This window comes from Enhydra lutris, unplaced genomic scaffold, assembly GCF_002288905.1.
Source record: "Enhydra lutris kenyoni isolate GAN:26980312 unplaced genomic scaffold, ASM228890v2 scaffoldscaffold85, whole genome shotgun sequence".
NCBI lineage: Eukaryota > Metazoa > Chordata > Mammalia > Carnivora > Mustelidae > Enhydra > Enhydra lutris.
Window position 1 is genome coordinate 5,558,860 of NW_019154169.1, and position 21,094 is coordinate 5,579,953.

The 21,094-nt window shown below is 37.3% G+C and overlaps 1 pseudogene across 1 annotated transcript in view; it reads right to left on the minus strand.

Moving 5' to 3' along the window:
- Positions 1-21,094, minus strand: part of LOC111161452 — a 637,630-nt pseudogene that overhangs the window by 126,582 nt on the left and 489,954 nt on the right. Inside the window, exons 13-14 of the transcript XR_002641531.1 lie at positions 19,590-20,731; positions 18,843-18,845 (exon numbers count right to left, since the gene is read on the minus strand). The product of XR_002641531.1 is annotated as a zinc finger protein 208-like (transcript). The remainder of the gene's footprint in view (positions 1-18,842; positions 18,846-19,589; positions 20,732-21,094) is intronic.

A 21,094-nucleotide genomic window follows, 5' to 3' on the forward strand; every position in this document is an offset into this window, starting at 1 on the left:
TGTGTGTGTGTGTGTGTGTGTGTGTGTGTGTGTGTGTGTGTGTGTGTGTGCGCGCGCACAAGAGGGAGCAGCAGGCAGAGGGAGAAGCAGGCTCCCCACTGAGCCCAATGTGGGACTCCATCCCAGGACTCTGGGATCATGATCTGAGCTGAAGGCAGATGCCTAACCAACTGAGCCACCCAGGAGTCCCACACTACATCTTCTTTATCCATCAGTCTATGGACATTTGGGCTGTCTCCATAGTTTGACTGTTGACGATAATGCTGCTGTGAACATTAGGTGCATGTACCACTTTGTATTTTTGTATCCTTTGGGTTAATACCTAGTAGTGTAATTGCTGGTAGTTCTATTTTTAGTTTTTTGAGGAACCGCCATACTGTTCTGCAGAGTGGCTGCACCAGTTTGGATTCCCACCAATAGTGCAAGAGGGTTCCCCTTTCTCTGCATCCTCACCAACACCTTGTTTCTTGTGTTGTTAACTTTAGCCATTCTGACAGGCGTGAGGTGGTATCTCATTGTGGTTTTAATTTGTATTTCCCTGATAATGATGTTGAGCATCTTTTAAATGTGTCTATGACCTATCTGGATGTCTTCTTTGGAAAAATGTCTCTGCATGTCTTCTGCCCATTTCCTAACTGGATTATTTGTTTTTGGGGGTGTTGTGTTTGATAAATTCTTTGTAGACTTTTGATACTAACACTTTATCAGTAAGTTATTTGCAAACATCTTCTTCCATTCTGTAGGCTGCCTTTTAGTTTCACTGATTGTTTCCCTCACTTTGCAGAAACTTTTTAACTTGATGGAGTCCCAGTAGTTCATTTTTGCTTTTGTCTTCCTTGCCTCCAGCAACATATCTAGTAAGAAGTTACTATGGCTGAATTCAAAAAGGTTTCAACCTGTGTTCTCCTCTAGGATTTTGATGGTTTCCTGTCTCACATTTAGGTCTTTGATCCATTTTGAATTTATTTTTGTGGATGCTGTAAGAAAGCGGTCAGTGTTACTCTTTTGCATGTTTCTCCCAACACTATTTCTTGAATATATTCTTTACTGCTTTGTCAAAGATTAGTTGACCATAGAGTTGTGAGGTCATTTCTGGATTCTCTATTCTGTTCCATTGATCTGTGTGTCTCTTTTTGTGTTAGTACCATACTGTCTTAATGACTACAACTTTGTAATATAGCTTGAAGTCTGGAATTGTGATGCCTCCAGTTTTGTTTTTCTTTTTCAGGATTGCTGACTAGTTGGGATCTTTTGTGGTTCCATACAAATTTTAGGATTGTTCTAGCTCCATGAAAAATCCTGGTGATATTTTGATGGGGATTACATTAAATATATAGCTTGTTTTGGGTAGCATAGACATTTTGACAGTATTTTTCTTCCAGTCCATGAGCATGGAATGTTTTTACATTTCTTTGTGTCATCTTCAGTTTCTTACATTAAGTGTTCTATAGTTTTCAGAGTTCAGATCTTTTAGTTAGGCTTATTCCTAGGTATATTGTTTTTGGTACAATTGCAAATGGGATTGATGCCCTTAAGTTCTTTTTCTGCTGCTTTGTAATGGTACAACAGATTTCTGTACATTGTTTTTATATCCTGCAACTTTGCTGTATTCATGTATTAGTTCTAGCAATCTTTTCATGGAGCGTTTCAGGTTTTCTTTTTTTTTTTTTCTTTTCTTTTCTTTTTTTTTTTAATTTTATTTTTTTAAACATATAGTATCTTTTTATCCCCAGGGGTACAGGTCTGTGAATCGCCAGGTTTACACACTTCACAGCACTCACCATAGCACATACCCTCCCCAATGTCCATAATCCCACCCACCCAACCCCCCTCCCCCCTCAGGTTTTCTACATAGAGTATCATGTTGTCTGCCAGTAGTGAAAGTTTGACTTCCTCCTTGCTAATTTGTATACGTCTTATTTTTATTGTCTGATTGCTGGCTAAGACTTCCCGTACTGTGTTAAATAACAATAATGAGAGTAGACATCCTTGTCTTGTTCCCAACCATAGGGGAAAGGCTTTCATTTTTTTTCCCCATTGAGGATGCTCTTAACTGTGTGTCTTTAATTTATGGCCTTTATGATGTTGAGGTATGTTACACCTATCCCTACTTGAGGGTTTTCATCAAGAATGGATGCTATAGGGATGCCTGGGTGGCTCAGTGGGTTAAAGCCTCTGCCTTCAGCTCAGGTCATGATTCCAGGATCCTGGGATCGAGCCCCACATCGGGCTCTCTGCTCAGCAGGGAGCCTGCTTCCTCCTCTCTCTCTGTCTGCCTCTCCACCTATTTGTGATCTCTGTCAAATAAATTAAAAAAAAAAAAAAAAAGAATGGTTGCTACATTTTGTCAAATGCTTTTTTTTTTTTTTTTTTTAAAGATTTTATTTATTTGACAGAGAGAAATCACAAGTAGGCAGAGAGGCAGGCAGAGAGAGAGGAGGAAGCAGGCTCCCAGCGGAGCAGAGAGCCCGATGCGGGGCTCCATCCCAGGATCCTGAGATCATGACCCGAGCCGAAGGCAGAGGCTTTAACCCACTGAGCCACCCAGGCGCCCCAAATGCTTTTTTTGCATCTATTGACAGGATTGTATGGTTCTTATCTTTTTATTAATGTGGTATGTCACGTTGATTGATTTGCAAATATTGAACCACCCCTGTAGCCCCGGAATAAATCCCACTTGATTGTGGTGAATAATTGTTTTAATGTACTGTTGGACTCAGCTTCCTAGTATTTTATTGAGAATTTTTGCATCAAATTCACTACGGATACTGGCCTGTAATTCTCCTTTTTAGAGGGGTCTTTGTCTGGTTTTGGGATCAAGGTAATGGTGGCTTCATAGAATGAGTTTGGAAGTTTTCTTTCCATTTCTATCTTTTGGAACAGTTTGAGAAGAATAGATATTAACTCTTCTTTAAATGTTTGGTAGAATTCTCCAGGGAAACCATTAGGCGCTGGGCTTTTGTTTCTTGGGAGATTTTTTTTTTTTTAAGATTTTATTTATTTATTTGACGGAGAGAGATCACAAGTAGGCGGAGAGGCAGGCAGAGGGGAGGGGGAAGCAGGCCCCCTGCTGAACAGAGAACCCAGTGTGGGGCTCGATCCCATGACCCTGAAATCATGACCTGAGGTGAAGGCAGAGGCTTAACCCACTAAGCCACCCAGGTGCCCCTTGGGAGATTTTTGATTACTGTTTATATTTCTTTCCTGGTTTTGGGTCTGTTGAAATTTCATGGCACCCTATGGTTCTGAATTTTTTCTAAGAACTTTCTTATTTATTTTTGCATTTTTATTTAATACACCTGATTAAATTGGGGCACCTGGGTGGCTCAGTTGGTTAAGTGTCTGCCTTCAGCTCGGGTCATGATCAGAGTACTGGGATCCAGCCCCGAAGCAGGGAGTCTGCTTATCCCTCTCCTGCCCCTCCCCCAGCTCATGCTCTATCTCTCAAATAAATAAAATCTTAAAAAATAAATTAATTAAAGGGGGTGCCTAGCTGGCTCAGATGGTTGAAAGTCTGCCTTTGGCCCAGGTCATGATTTCAGGGTCCTGGGATCAAGTCCCACACTGGGCTCCATGCTCAGCAGTGAGTCTGTTTCTTCCTAACCCTCTGCCTCCCCCCACCTGCTGGTTGTGCGCTCTCTTAAATAAATAAAATCTTAAAACAATAATATAAAGAACATGTGAGACAACTTAATTCCTAAGTTGCATCAGGAAATTAATGCTGCAATACTCTGGAATTAATAGCTGTAAATATGGGGCATCTGGGTGGCTCAGTGGGTTAAAACCTCTGCCTTTGGCTAGCGTCATGATCCCAGAGTCCTAGGATCGAGCCCCGAGTAGGGCTCTCTGTTCAGCGGGAAATCTGCTTCCTCCTCTCTCTGCCTGCCTCTCTACCTACTTGTGATCTCTGTCTGTCAAATAAATAAAGTCTTGGAAAAAAATAAAATAGCTGTAAATATATAATGAGAATATAGCTCATTGCTGAAGAAGTAGAAAAAGGTATGATGCAGTTTGCAGTTAAGTCTAAATAACAGGTATTCTGTAATCTACACTTCTTCTTTATTAGAAATTATCAAAAGGGTAACAGGAGGAAAACTGCCCATTAAACTTGCCCATCTTGTCATTATGAAAACTTACAAACACAGGAAAGTTGAAAAGGATAATGAACATGCATTTACCATCCAACCCCCACCCAGTTTAAAAGCTAACAGTTTGTCATATTTGCTTTATCTTCCTATAATTTTCTACATAATCATAATCACACCTTCTAATATATGTCAAATGATGCCTGTTCAAATTTTCCCAGTTGTCCCAAGACTGACTTTAATAGCTATTTTTCTTTTTATCTAGAATCAAGTCTAGGTTTATAATTACATTTAGTTGATATGTCTCTTTTAGTCTAATTTGGTTCTCTACTTTTTTTCCTTTTTTCCATGATGCTGGGTTTTTCTTCTTAGAGTCCATGCTTAGAGTTGTCTTGTAGGGTGTTCCATAGTTTGTTTTTTTTTGTTTTTTGTTTTTTTAGATTTATTTATTTATTTATTTGATAGAGAGATATCACAAGTAGGCAGAGAGGCAAGCAGAGGGAGAGAGAGAGAGAGAGGGAAGCAGGCTCCCTGCCGAGCAGAGAGCCCGACGCGGGACTCGATCCCAGGACCCTGAGATCATGACCCGAGCTGAAGGCAATGGCCTAACTCACTGAGCCACCCAGGCACCCCGGGTGTTCCATATTTTGGATTGTTGTGCTTGTTTCCTAATGTTGTCATTTAACTTATTTTGCCATCTACATTAGAAATTAAGTGTAGAGGGGTGCCTGGGTGGCTCAGTGGGTTAAAGCCCCTGCCTTTAGCTCAGGTCATGATCCTGGGGTCCTGGGATCAAGCCCCGCATTGGGCTTTCTGCTCTGTGGGGAGCCTGCTTTCTCTTTCTCTCTCTGCCTACCTTTCTGCCTGCTTGTGATCTCTGTCTGTCAAATTAAAAAAAAAAATATGAAAATTTAAAAAAAATTAAGTGTAGAGAAAAGATTGAGTTTGGGCTAAATAATTTTGCAAGACTATTTCATAAATATGTTAAATATTTTGTATTGTCATATATTAAGAGGCACATATTGATACCATGAGGCTAAATTTGATCATATGGTTAAGGTGATGACTGTCAAATTGTGTGTGTGGGTTTTTTTTGTTTGTTTTTGTTTTTTTTAAGATTTTATTTACTGGGGCGCCTGGCTGGCTAAGTTGTTAAGCATCTGCCTTCGGCTCAGGTCATGATCCCAGATCCTGGGATCGAGCATCTGCTTTTTTTTTTTTTTTTTAATTTTATTTATTTATTTGACAGGTTTTTTTTAAAAAAGATTTTAAAATTTATTTGACAGAGAGAGACACAGTGAGAGAGGAAACACAAGTAGTGGGAGTGGAAGAGAGAGAAGCAGGCTTCCTGCTGAGCAGGGAGACTGATGCGGAGCTTGATCCCAGGATCAGGGATCATGACCTGAGCCCATGGCAGACGCTTAACAACTGAGCCAAACAGGTGGCCCTGTTAGATTTCTTATTTTAAAGATTTTATTTATTTATTTATTTGAGAGCGAGACAGTGAGAGAGAGCATGAGGGAGGAGAAGGTCAGAGGGAGAAGCAGACTCCCCATGGAGCTGGGAGCCCGATGTGGGACTCGATCCTGGGACCCCGGGATCATGACCTGAGCCGAAGGCAGTCGTCCAACCAACTGAGCCACCCAGGCGTCCCTAGATTTCTTATTTTAAAGATCCTTTTTAATCCTTACAATTAGAAAGTAATCTGTGAAGTAATTCTAACCCCCTCTTGGAAATTTACATTTTGTTTGATTCAAAGGGAATACCAGAGTTGAAATAGGATGGCATTCAGATATGAGTGGTAATGTTGCTATATATCGAAACTTGCAGGAGGTGATCAAAAATTTTTTGCCACAAACTTTCGATTTGTAAAGAATGCCTGATCTGGGGCACCTGGGTGGCTCAGTCGGTTAAGCAGCTGCCTTCAGCTCAGGTCATGATCCCAGCATCCTGGGATCGAGTCCCATGTTGGGCTCCCTGCTCAGCAGAGAGCCTGCTTCTCCCTCTCCCTCTGCCTGCTGTTCTGCCTACTTGTGCTCTCTATCGCTCTGTCAAATAAATAAATAAAATCTTAAAAAAAAAAAAAAGAATGCCTGATCTGCAAAGCTCAATAAAATGAGGTATGCCTGTAATCCCACAAAAAGGATAAACTTCCGAAAACTTTGCTGAGACAGACTGTAATAAAACTGCTGAAAATCAAAGGAAAAAAAATCTTGAGAGCTTTTAATGGAATACTGATGCATTACATAGAACAATAACTTTAATAACACAATTTCTCATCAGAAAATGAGCATGCTATGGGTAGGTGGAACAACATTTTTGAAGTACTTTAAGGAAACCACTGTCAATCTCATATTCTTTTCAGTGAAAATATTCAGGGTCATGAGATAGAGCCCTGCACTCTTGGGCTCCACCTTGGCTATGCAGCCTGTTTAAAATTTTCTCTCCCTCTCCCTCTGTCCCTCCCATATCTGCCCCCCTGCCTCCTCACTCCCAATTTGTGCTCTCTTTCTCTCTCAAATAAGTAAAATCTTAAAAATATATAAGTAAATAACAGTTCCCACACAGAAAAAATAAATAAAATGAAAAGTTGACCGATAGACTTGAGAAAATATTTGTAAACCATCTACCTGTATAAGGAATTAATATCTAAAATATAAGGAACTCCTACAACTCAATAGCAGATAACCTCAAACAGCAAAAATCTCAATAGTAAAAAATAGGCAAAGGACCTGACTAAATACTTCCAAAGAAGACATAAAAATAGCCAGCATGTACATGAAAAGGTGCTCAACATCACTAATCATCAGGAAAATGAAAATTAAAATCAGTATTAGATATCACCACATACCTGTTAGAAAAGTATTATCAGAAAGGCAAGACGTAACAGTGTTGGTGATGACATGGAACAAAGGGATCCCTTGTACATCATTGGTGGGAATGTAAATTGGTACAGCTACTATGGAAAACAATGTGGAAATGCATCAAAAAAGTAAAAATAGTATTGTATGATCCAGCAATTCCATTTCTGGGTATATATCCAAAGGAAATAATATAAAGATCTCAAAGAGATCTGCACTGCCACGTTCACTGCAGCAGTAGTCACAATAGCCAAGATACAGAAAAAATCTAAGTAGACATCTGTAGATGAATATATTAAGAAGATGTGGTATATGTATACACTCATAAATACAATGGAGTAGTATTCAGCCATGAGAAAAGAATTTCTGCCATTTTTGGCAACATGGATGGACCCTGAGTGCATTATGCAAGTGAAATAAGTCAGAGAAAGAAAAATACTGTATGATCTCACATGTAGAATTGAAAAATGCCAAACTCAGAAACAGAGTGAGAATGGTGGTTGCCAGGGGCTTAGGGATGGGAAAAGTGGGGAGATATTCGTCAAAGGGTACAAATTTCTAGATATAAGATGAATAAGTTTTGGGAAGCTAATGTACAGCATGGTGACTACAGTTAATACTGAATTACATAATTGATATTTGCTAAGGAAGTAGATGGTTTTTACCACACCCATTAAAAAGGTAACTATATGGAATGATGGAGGTATCAATTAACCCTCTGTGGTAATCATTTCATATACATATATCAAATAATCACATTGTATACCTTATCTAATGTTATATGTCAGTTATACCTTGGTAAAGGTGGGGATATATATATATATATATATATATATATATATATAAAATAAAATAAATGCACAAAGCAAAAATTGATAAACTGAAAGAAGTAAATAAATCTACAATTAATGTGGAAGATTTTTTAACATTTATCTCTTACCTATTGATAGATCAACAGACAAGAGATCAAGGTACAAAAGACTTCCATGCCATCTAAATGACATCTGTAGATTGACAGCAGAGTATGTATTCTTTTCAGTTGCATGTGGAATATTCACCATGATAAACAATATTCTGGATAAACTAAATCTTCATAAATGTAAAAGAACTAAAATCATGCCAAGCATTTTCCTTACCAGAATTGAATTAAATTAGAAAAAAAAACAAAGATATTTAGCAAGTCCACAAATACTTAAAAATTAAACAACTGACATGTAATCAATCCATGAGCCAAACAGGAAGTCTCAAATGAAATTGGAGGATATTTTCAACTGAACAAAAGTGGAAATACAGGATATTAATTTATAAGATACAGCCACAGCAGTACTAAGAGGGAAATTCTTTTTTTTTTTTAAAGATTTTATTAATTTGTTAGAGAGAGAGAGAGGCTCAAGCAGGGGGAGTGGCAGGCAGAGGGAGAAGCCAGTTCCTCGCTGAGCAAGGAGCCTGACACGGGACTTGATCCCTGGGTCCTGCGATCATAACCTAAGCTGAAGGCAGACACTTAATGGACTGGGCTGCCTAGGCATCTACCAAGAGGGAAATTTTTTTTTTTAAATTTATTTATTTATTTGACAGAGAGAGATCACAAGCAGTCAGAGAGGCAGGTAGAGAGAGAGGAGGAAGCAGGCTCCCTGCTGAGCAGAGAGCCCGATGCGGGGCTCGATCCCAGGACCCTGAGACCATGACCTGAGCCGAAGGCAGCAGCTCAACCCACTGAGCCACCCAGGCGCCCCACCAAGAGGGAAATTTTTAGCAACCAAATGGGTTGGTATCAGAGTAAGTGTAATATGGTCAAGATCTTCACCACCACCCAGGCTAACTAGGCCACACTCTTTTCTATGGTGAATATGGAGGGCAAATGAGCAGTAAAGAGGTATTCCTACCTCTCCCAGCCAGGTAGGTATAAAAAGGAGGCTGATAGGGTGCTAGAACTACCACTCACACATAATAGTAAGGAGGACTCCTCCATCCCCCGTCAGTGGAGACTGAATCTCCCACCTGCACAAGATGGCACATCCCCTTCCCATGTGAGTGGAGTCAGAGAATGCCAGCTTAAACAAGGTTTAAATATGATTGAAATCTTAACACAAATTGTTCACACTTCAACTGAAAATCCATCATGATACCAAGAACCAGGAAAATCTCAAAATGAGTGAAAAAAAGATATTCAAAAGAGTATCAAGATGACAGATGTTAGAATTGTCTCATAAATACATCAAACTTCATAAAAATGCCTGAAACAAATATACTTAAAACAAAAGAAAAAACAAATCTCAGCAAAGAAATGTGAAGTCCAGAAAATAAAACAGAAGATGTAAAAAAGAAACAAAGGAAAATTAACTGAAAAGTATGATAATGGAAATAAACTTAATAGATGTGCTAACAGCATAAATGGAGGAGATGGGGAAGGAATCAGAACAACAGAAATTACCCAATCTGAACAACAGAAAATAGACTGAAAAAAGAGTGAAAAACAACTCAGGAACCTGTGAGACTATAATACAAGATCTAACATTCCTAACACTGAAGTCCTAGAAGGAAAAAATACGGATTGAAAAAGTACTCAAAGAAATAATGATTGAAAATTCCCCCAATTTGGCAAAAGACCATAAACAGATTCAAGATACTGAGTAACAAACTCCTCTCCAACCCCCACCCCCAGTCAATATCATGTTATATCACAGTCAAACTTCGGAAAACTAAGGACTAAATAAGAATCTTGAAAGTAAGAGAAACACCACCTTGCATTTGGAGGGGGAAATCCAAACAAAACAGATTTCTCATAAGAAACCATAGAGGCCAGAAGAAGTGGTACATTTTAAAGCACTGAAGGAAAGAATTCCAAATTCCAAATCCTCTATCCAGCAAAAACAAAATCAAATACAAAAAAACCCCAAACAAATATATACCTATATCTATATCTATTTATCTCATTCAAGCATAAAGGGAACCAGTATCATCAGTCATTAGGAAAATGCAAATCAAAACCACAATGAAATAACCACTTTATAACACTGAAATGGCTATAATAAAAAAAAAATAATCAATGGCAAGGATGTGGAGAAACCCTTAAATGGTGAAGCTGTAGAAAACATGGCAGTTCCTCCAAAAAATTAAATATATAATTATTATACAGTACAACGATTACAAATGAATTTAAAGTAGGGACTAGAACAGATACTCTTATGTCAATGTTCATGGCAGCATTATTCATAATAGCTAAAAGGTGGAAGCAACCCTAATGTCAATTATCGGATGAATGGGAAAGTAAAATGTGGTATATACATACAATGGATGTGTTATTTGACCTTTAGTAGGAATTAAGTTCTGACACATGCAACATGGATGAAGGTCAGAAATACTATGCTAGGTGAGAGAAGCCAGACATAAATGGACAAATATATGATTCCATGATATGAGGTACCTGGAGCAGTCAAGTTCATAGAGAAAGAAAGTAGAATAGTAGTTAACCACTGGCTGGGAGGAAATGGTAATAGGGAATTAATGTTTGATGGACACCAAGTTTCAGTTAGGGATGCTGAAATATTGGAGATGGATAGCAGTGATGGTGGCAAAACTGTGAATATATTTAATGCCACTGAATTGTACACTTAAAAATTGTTAAAGTGGTAAATCTTACATTAAGTATATTTTGCCACAATTAAAAAAAATTTTAAAAAATATGCTGAAGAGAAACACACAAGAAACACACTTCAGATATAAAGATATATGCTCAAGAAACACACTTCAGATATAAAGATACAGGAAAGTTGAAAGTAATAGAATAGAAAAGGGTATATCATGCAAACATTAATCAAAGAAAACCAGGAGTGGCCTATCTTAAAAATATACTTCTAAATAATCCATGGGTCAAAGAGGAAGTCTCAAAAACATGTTGAACTGATTATGGTTTGGGAACCTAATTTTGGAAATAAATGCTTCATATATAAATTGGTATATGGTAAAAACCAAGATTTATTTTAGTGAATGATAACCAAAGATACTTATCTGAATTTTAAAAATGAGATGTTAGTGAAAATGGTATTTTCATCAGAAAGAATACTCTCTATTGATAAATAAGTGAACCATATGCAATTTTAAAATACTGCTTTGGTTATTTAATTTTTCTAAGTAAGAAAATTTGAAATTATTCATAGAAAAAAGACATTGAAATGAATGAAAATAAACCTGAATGAAAATTAAGAAAACAATGTGTCAAAATTTGTAGGAGGCAGATGAAGCAGGATGAAAGGGAAATACATAGCACTAAGTGCATATATTAGAAAAGAGGAAAATTCTCAAATTGTTAATCTAACTTCCCAAAACAGGACCTAGAAAAGAAAATAGTGGAAAATAAACAGAAGAAAGAACAAATCAAGGTAAAAACAGAAATCAATGAAATTGAAAACACAGGGGCGCCTGGGTACCTCAGTGGGTTTAAGCCTCTGCCTTCACCTCAGGTCATGATTTCAGGGTCATGGGAACAAGCCCCGCATCAGGCTCTCTGCTCAGCAGGGAGCCTGCTTCCATCTCTTTCTCTGCCTGCCTCTCTGCCTACTTGTGATTGCTCTCTCTGTCAAATAAATAAATAAAAAATCTTAAAAAAAAAAAAAAAAAAAAAAAAAAAACCCCCCTTAAAAAAAAAAAAAAGAGGGGTGCCTGGGTGGCTCAGTGGGTTAAGCCTCTGCCTTTGGCCCAGGTCTTAATCTCAGGGTCCTGGGATGGAGACCCACATCGGGCTCTCTGCTCAGCAGGGAGCCTGCTTCCCCCGCACACCCGCCCCCCTGCCTGCCTCTCTGCCTACTTGTGATCTCTGTCAAATAAATAAATAAAATCTTTGAAATAAAAAAAAAGAAAACATAAAAACAATAGGACGGGGCACCTGTGTGGCTCAGTCATTAAGTGTCTGCCTTCGGCTCAGGTAATGATTCCAATGTCCTGGGATCAAGCCCCGAACTGGGCTCCCAGCTCTGCAGGAAGCCTGTTTCTCCCTCTCACACTCCACCTGCTTGTGTTCTCTCTGTCAAATAAATAAATAAAATCTTATATATATATATAAAAGGTGTCTTCAAAAAAAAACAATAGGAAAAATCACTGAGATTAAGAGCTGGTTCTTTGGGAAGATCAATAAAATTGACAAACTTCTAGAAACACCACCACCACCAAAAAACCCAAAGGACACAGATTACCAATACCCATGTGAAATAGCAGATATCACTACATTGCAGACATTGAAAGGATAAGAGAATACTAATTAACAATTCTACACATAAATATGACAACTTAGATGAAATGAACTTGAATCACAAAACTACCACAATGTACCCAATATGAAATAATGTGAATGGCCAAAATACTGTTAAGGAAATTTAATCTGTAATCTATAACACATTCACCAAAAAGAAACCTCCAGGGTCAGATAATTTCATTTGAGAATTTTGCCAGATGTTTAAAGAACACAATCTCTTCCAGAAAACATAATACTAGTATTACCTTGATGCTGAAGACACAGACAGTATAAAAGAAAAAATACGCAGTCCGCTATACATTATGAATATAGATACAAAAAATCCTTAAACGTTAACAAAGAGAATTCAATATTATATAAAAAGAATTTTACATTGACCAAATGGGGTTTACTCCAGGGATTCAATGCTGGTTCAATATTTGAAAATCAGTTAAGGTAATCTACCATTTCAACAAACTAAAGAAGGGGAAAAAAGTCACAAATCAACATTTGACCAAATTCAACTCTGATTCATGGTAAAAACTCAGAAAAACAGGAATAGAGGGAAACATCTTCAAACTGATAAAAAGTATCTACAGAAAAAATTACAGCTAATATTATACTTAAAGGTGTAATAGTAAATCCTTTTGCTTGAAGATCAGGAAGCAAGAATTTCTCCTCTCACTATTCTTGACATAATCCTTAGTTCTTGTATATGCAGTAGGGGAAAGAAAGGCAATAAAAGGCCTATATAGGAAGTAAAACTGTCCTGTTTACGGATAACATAATTATCTATGTAGAAAAATTCAATTAGTCTTTAAATTTCTAGAACTAAAAACTGAGTTCAGAAAGTCACAAAGTAGAAGACAAACATACAAAAATCAGTTGTATTTCTGTATGTTAGCAATGGACACTAAAATTAAAAAAATACATAGTACTCATAATCACTCAAAAACACATAGTAATGTAACAAAACATATAGGACTTTTATTGCTGAAAACTATAAAATGATGATGAAAGAAATAGAAGATCAAAATATATATACATAGTGTGTTCATGGGTTGGAAGGCAGTAAAGATGTTAATTTACTCCAAATTGATATAGAGGTTTAAATGCAATTCCTATCCAAATCCATTTTTGTAAATGTATTATTGCTGGTGTAACAAATAGCTTAAAAAATTTATTATTTTATAGTTTTATATGTTTTTATATGTTAGAAGTCCAGCGTGGGTCTCACTGGGCTAAAAGCAAGGTGTGGGCAGGCTGCACTCCTTTATGGCCTTTTGGAAGCTCACGTGGGACCTTCTATCTTCTCTAGTCTCCTCCTTGTTCTTCTGGTTCTTATTGTTATTTCCAGCTTCTAGAGGCTGCCTGCCTGCATTCTTTGGTGCATTGTCCTCTTGGTCTCCATCGTCCAAGCAGGCAACAATAGATAGAGTCCTTCTCAAAATGCATCATTCTGACTTCCTCTTCTGTCTTTTCTATCTTTAAAAAGACCTTTGTGATTATATCATGCCCATGTGAATAATCCAGAATAATTTACTTAAAGACAGGTGGTTAGCAACCTGATTCCATCTGCAATCCCTTGCTATATAACCTAGAAATTCACAAGTTCCAGGGATTAAGATGTGGGTATATTCGTGAGGCCATTACTTTGTCCATTTGGTAAATATAAACCAGATTATTCTTTTTTTTTTAAAAGATCAGATTATTCTAAAATTTAAATGAAAAGACATATGAATTGGAATATATAGAGTCATTTTGATAAAGAATAACAAAGTGGGAGGAATCACTCAACCCAATATCAAGATTTACAGTATACAATAATAAAAGCAGTGTGGTATTAGCAGAAACTGGCCCTTGGATCAATGAGACAAAACAAAGAGCCAGAACTAGATTCACATAAACATGCCCAACTGATTTCTGAGGTATAAAACAAGTTCAGTGAAGGAAAGACCGCTTTTTCAACAAATAGTGCTAGAGCAATTGGACACTACAGGCAAACAAAAACAAAAAATCCTCTACCTCAGTATTATACATTATAACTCAATAGTAATATCTCAATCATATCATATTTGATACAATCATATAACAGCTCAAAATGTATAACATAAAACTCTAAAACCTGTGGGAAAAAAAACAAAGGAAAAATTTGGGGGATTTAGAGCTAGGTAAAGCGATCTTAGAGTTGATACCAAAAGCATGATTCATAAAAGAGAAATCTGATAAATTAGATCTCATCAAAATTAAAATCTTGGTCTACAAAAGGCTTTGTTAAGAGGATGGAAAGACAAACTACCGACTAGAGTAAAATCCCTGCAAATCACATATCTTGCTAAGGACTGATATCTAATATATATAAAGAACTCTCAATATTTAACAGCAACCCCCCCCAACACACACATAACCCAATTAGAAAACAGACAAAAGATAAACAGACATTCCACCAAAGTAACTATATGGATGGTCAATAAACACATAAGAAAATCAATGGTTCCAAGAAAGTTCAAAAACCAGCGGAGCAAATTCCATTAGTTTTTAAGGCCTGACAGTAATCCCTTGTGTTCTGAGACTCTACCCTCCAGGTTGGGTCTCTGCCCTCAAAGTCCATGGCTCCAAGGTCATTCTTCCTTTTTTCTTTTCTTTTCTTTTTTTTTTTTTAAAGATTTTATTTATTTATTTGTCAGAGAGAGAGAGAGGGAGAGAGAACGAACACAGGCAGAGTGGCAGGCAGAGGCAGAGGGAGAAGCAGGCTCCCCGCAGAACAAGGAGCCCGATGCGGGACTCGATCCCAGGACGCTGGGATCATGACCTGAGCCGAAGGCAGCGGCCCAACCAACTGAGCCACCCAGGCGTCCCCATTCTTCCTTTTTTCTTGAAGGGTAATGCATGTTTATAGTTGAGTGTCTCTATCAGCCCATTTCCTGCCTGTAGAATTTTGGAAACCTGACAGCCTTGTTATTTCATCCTGTCTCTGTTTTTGTCAGTCCAAGCTAGCAGTGTTTCTGCTGATACAAAATTTGGAAAGACCTTGTGGGTTGTGGGTCTTCTTTATTTGTCAAAGGAATCCGCACAATTAGGAGGCAGGACAAACTGCCCACACTCAAGAAAACCAACTAACCAACCAACCAAACAAAAAAACCTCCAAAACACCACTGTTGGGAAACCATCTCTATTCATTTCTGAGATGGTTGATTGGATCCATGAGTCACATACCTAATCTCTTCAGCTAAAGTTGTCCAGGGGTGCCTGGGTGGCTCAGTCAGTTAAGCAGCTGCCCTCAGCTCAGGTCATGATCCCAGGGTTCTGGAATCGAGCCCCCACATCAGGCTCCTTGCTCAGCACGGAGCCTGCTTGTGCTTGCTGTCTCGCCACCCCCGCTGCTTGTGCTTGCTGTCTCGCTTGCTTGCTTGCTCCTTCAAATAAATAAATAAAATCTTAAAAAAAAAAAAAAAGTTGTCCAGGCAGACTGTCTCTCCAGAGCTTTCTCCAGTTAATCTCCTAATTTCAGCATCCTTTGCAGTTTGGATAGGCTGAGAATTCCCCTAAATAATCAGGACTTCATTTCCTTTCTGCATACTAGTTCCTTTCTCTATTTCTCTTTTCTTTCACATTCTACTATAAGCAGCAAGAATACACCAGGCCCAACCTTCAACATTTTCCTTGGAAATTTTCTCAGCCAAGTATTCAAATTTATCACTTCCAAATTTGCTTTTCACACAACTATAAAACACAATCCAGCCAAGTTTTTTACTATATAATACGAATCATCTTTCCACGTTTCCAGTAATAGTTTTCTCATTTTCTTTTGAGCCCTCAATAGAAACACTATTACATGTTAATAGTAGTGACATTCTACTCACGAGAATATATGTATCCGTTAAGAAAATAGCTTTCTCAGTCTTGCTCTTTTCTTCCTGAGCCTATACCTTACCATCCCTAAGCCTAACAGTCTGTTTAAGGCAATAGAGTCTTTTTTAATCATGTGGCTTAAAATTCTTCCAGCCTCTACCCATTGCCGAAATTCACTTCCACATTTTTAGATGTTTGTTTTAGCAGAGCCCCATTTCCTGGTACCAAAATATGTTAATATCCTGGAGCTACCATAAAAATCACAAATTTGGTTAAAATGCCAAGAAATTGTATAAAGTGGCATACTTATAAAATTAAATTGAATGGACTTGATTTTAAATGGAAAAGTTAAAAATTATAAAATTAAAAAGAGAAAAATCATACAGAAAACTTGGCATCTGCCACTTCTTTAAATTTTTGCAAGGACATTTCAAGTAGGGTAACTTTTTATGGCCAAACATTTGCATAGTATCTTTTTTGCTCCTTCCCTCCTTAGCCAACTCAAGATATTTACATTCTAGGGATTTGCATGAAGAGGGCTTACTATAGGATTAGGAGTAAGGGAAATGCAAAATGTGAAATATAGTTTTAGGATATTTGCTGTTTGTCCTAGGATGCCAAAGGAGTCTGGGACTGGCCTACCTGTTTTTAAAGTTTCCATGACAATGAATACAGTAGTAATGTGTCTCTCTCTTCTAATAACACTCCATTCCATCCCCTTCTGTAAGTGATACATATTTTGATGGGTATAGTAACTATGATAGGAGAGTAGAAATTGGGGGAGATCTTGGGAAATAGCTAAAAGTGTAAATATGTAGAGATTCCCAATGATTACTATACAAATTCTTTTGACTTGTTTATGTAACTTCCTATATGGAAATTCTCTTAGGTAGGAAAGCAGCCTAGTCATCTGTAAGTTCAAAACACTGTCCATTAGTACACAAGATTTTCTAGTACCTCATACACAAGACCTATTAAAACATGATTATTATGTACCATGTATAGCAATAAAATAAGTATATGCATATAATGCTCTACTGCAAACAAAACATGGCTATTTCAGGACATAATTAGTAAACCAAGAGGCAGGATAGCACATGTAGGAATGCTAGATAATTTCTATTTTTATGACAGCCACAGAAATGCATAGCAGAAAAGAAACAAATGAGAGTAAAATATCCAAGAGAAAGTGACTCACACATTCCCAACATCTTTGGTCAGTTGAGGCTAGAACAGATTCAGTTATACCGTACCTCCCCACTCACTACATACCCAAGAAAAAGGATAGACTTATATCCTTAATTGTTAGCATATAACAGTATTTATTCACATACAAATATAGATATATTCAAATGAAACAATTATTAGATTCTCATATTTATGAATATAGATGCTATTACTTACCTTTTTATTCTAGTATGTTCAAACTGCCCACACTAAAAAAAACAAAAACAAAAACAAAACAAAAAAACCCAAAACCTTAAAAAATCCCAAATCCTTCCAAGTATAAATAGCTACCAATAAATTCCACAGTGTTCTGTCTGGCCAGACAAGGCATTATATTTTCTATGATCTTTTCAAGTCTGAATTTGTATCATGTCTGATTTTCCTTATTACCCACTTTTTTTTCCTCTCAAATTATCTGCAAGCCTTGAACAAGCATGTTTCCATTTATTATCCACTGGCAACTGGTATCCCTTTCTGTAGACAGCCTCAACTGGGGGACAGGGGAAGCTTATTTAGATTTCCACTGCATTTTATTATACACAGTAACAATGTATACAATAAATATGTTATAATCAGGGGCCTTCAGTAACCCCGTTCAAGGTGCTGTTGAATTTACTACTTTCACAGAAAGGATGCTATAGATGTTACTGTTTTAGCAGACTTCCAATTCTCAAACATCACAATCCCTCCAATGATTTTTTTAAAAAAGATTTTGAGAGAGAGAGTGAGCGAGAGCAACAGAGACTACAAGTGAGGAGAAGAGGGAGAAGCAGGCTCCCCGCTGAGCAGGGAACCCAGTTCGGGGCTCCATCCTAACACCTTGGGATCATGACCTGAGCCAAAGGCAGGTGCTTAACCAACTGAGCACCCAGGCGCCCCTCCAGTAATTTTTGAGAATTTCAGATATCCGCATTTCCTGAGATCGAGGTATAAAGGCTTACTTATATATCTATTTCATAGTTCTATGTGACTTATTCTCCCAAATTTTATTCATCTATGTCACTTCTTAACTTCCCTTTCTCTGGTATGAATTCTTTGATGTTGAATAAGGTGTAAGTTATGGCTAAAAGTATCCCTATAATAATGACAACTATAGGATTCCCTCCAATATGAATTCTCTGGTTATGTGTAAGCCACAGCTAAATAGTCTTTTTAAATTTATTACACTCATATATTCATGTTTAACAGTCTTCTTACAATTACATTATATGGATTTTTAAAAATAATTCTCTAGGGGCGCCTGGGTGGCTCAGTGGGTTAAGTCCTCTGCCTTCAGCTCAGGTCATGGTCCCAGAGTCCTGGGATCGAGCCCCACATCAGGTCCTCTGCTCCGCGGGGAGCCTGCTTCCCCCTCTCACTGTCTGCCTGCCTCTCTACCTACTTGTGGTCTTTGTCTGTCAAGTGAATAAATAAAATCTTTAAAAAAAAAATAAATAAATAAAAATAATTCTCTAGTTGGATGACTGCTAAAGACCTTTTCCACATTGCTTACAATCAGAGCTGTTACTCTCCAAGTGAATCATCTCATAGTAAGAAAGGTCTGAGATATTTGGCAGTTATCTACCATAGCTGAAAAAACTTGCATACACCCTTGGTCTGAGTAATTCATCTTAATATAAGATTAACAGAAATATACACACAAATGAATATTTATAGCATTTAAGCAGCATTTTTATTACAACACAAAATTATAAAAAATACAAATATCCATCAAAAGGATAAATAGTGGTATATTGTAAGATGGAAGAGTAAACAATGAAAATGAACACATTACTGCCACATGCAATAATGTATGAATCTTAAAAATGTTGAGTGAAACAAGACACAAAAGAATTCATGATACATGATAAAAAAATACATAAAGTTTAAAGACATGCAAAGACTACTTCATGACATTTTAAGCCAGGTACATGGTAATCTTTGGGGAAGTAACAACTGTTTTTTATTCCAGAGCCTAAGGAAAAATATATTTCATATTTTCCTTCTTTTATAGAAACTGACATTATGACCATTCTATCTTGGTCTTCATGTATTATGTAAGTACTTTTTAAAAAAATAAACTGAGTCAACAGAACTTGAAAACTTAAAATTTAGCTTCATTTCTGATAGAATTTAATAACAAATGATCATACCCATTACATATGCTAGTAAACAGTAGTTATGTAGTTGGTACTTTAACTATTATTACATTTGTGATTAAAATTACCTTTTTAAAATGTTTTAGCATGCTGTTTTTTAAACTAAAGTTTTACAATAACTTGGGGAGGCTTTACAAAGAAGTCACATCATTTATTGCATTTCTATGTTTTCTCCCTTGTGAGTTCTCTGATGCACAATGAGGTTTCTCTTATAACTGAAGGACTTACCACACTCATTACAAATATAGGGCTTTTCCCCTGTGTGAGTTCTCTGATGTACAATGAGATTTGTCTTCTGGCGGAAGCACTTCCCACATTCATTACATTTATATGGTTTCTCTCCTGTATGAGTTCTTTGATGGTGAATGAGATATGACTTCCTGCTAAAGGCTTTCCCACACTGAGGGCATTCATAAGATTTCTGTCCTGTATGTATTTTCTGATGTACAGTCAGAGTTGCTTTCTGGCGAAAGGACTTCCCACATTCATTACAAATATAGGGTTTCTCCCCTGTATGAATTCTCTGATGTAGATTCAGATTTGTCTTCTGACTGAAGGACTTCCCACATTCATTACATTCATATGGTTTCTCTCCAGTGTGAGTTCTGTGATGATCAATGAGGTATGACTTCATTCTAAAGGCCTTCCCACAGTGAGGACATTCATAGGATTTTTCCCCTGTATGTGTTCTCTGATGTGCCACAAGGGTTGTCTTCTGGCGAAAGGACTTCCCACATTCATTACAAATATATGGTTTCTCCTCATTATGAGTCTTCTCATGAAGAGCGAGGGTTGTCTTCTGGGAGAAAGATTTTCCACATTCATTACATATATAGGGCTTTTCCCCTGTGTGAGTCCTCTGATGTACAGTAAGGTTTGCCTTCTGATGAAAGGACTTCCCACATTCTTTACAAATATAGGGTTTCTCTCCTGTATGAATTCTCTGATGTAAAGAGAGTGTTGTCTTCTGGCGGAAGGACTTACCACAGTCATTACACTCATAAGGTTTCTCTCCTGTATGAGTTCTCTGATGACGAATGAGGTGTGACTTCAATCTGAAGGCATTCCTACACTGTGGACATTCATATGATTTCTCCCCTGTATGTGTTCTCTGATGATCAGTGAGGGCTGTCTTTAGGCGAAAAGACTTTCCACATTCGTTACAAACAAAGGGTTTTTCTCCTGTGTGAGTTCTCTGATGGTCAATGAGATAAGACTTCCTTCTAAATGAATTTCCACACTGATGACACTGATAGGGTTTTTCCTCTGTGTGAATTCCCTGATGCAGAATCAATACTGACTTCCTGCAGAAGGACTTCCCACATTCAGTGCATGTATGTTTTTTTTCAATATTGGTTGCTCTTCTCCTTTTATTATATTCAGATGGGTTTTCCCTTCTGTAAGCTCTATTATGTGTAATTAATCCTCCCTTTTTAAGGAAGGCTTTCTCACAGTCATTATATCCAAATGACTGTGCTGGAGTTTCCACCTTATGGTACTGCATAAGTACTTCGTTATGACTAACAGCCTTGCCACGTTGATTATGGGATTTGACTCCAGGTTGAGCTGTCTCTGCTTTAGTATTAAGGAGTGATTTCCCATATCCATGATACTCACTAAGTCTTTTTCTTGCAGGACTTAGATTACTGATGATTAATTCTGAAACATTTTTAAAAATTTTTCCATGAGTGTCATATTCAG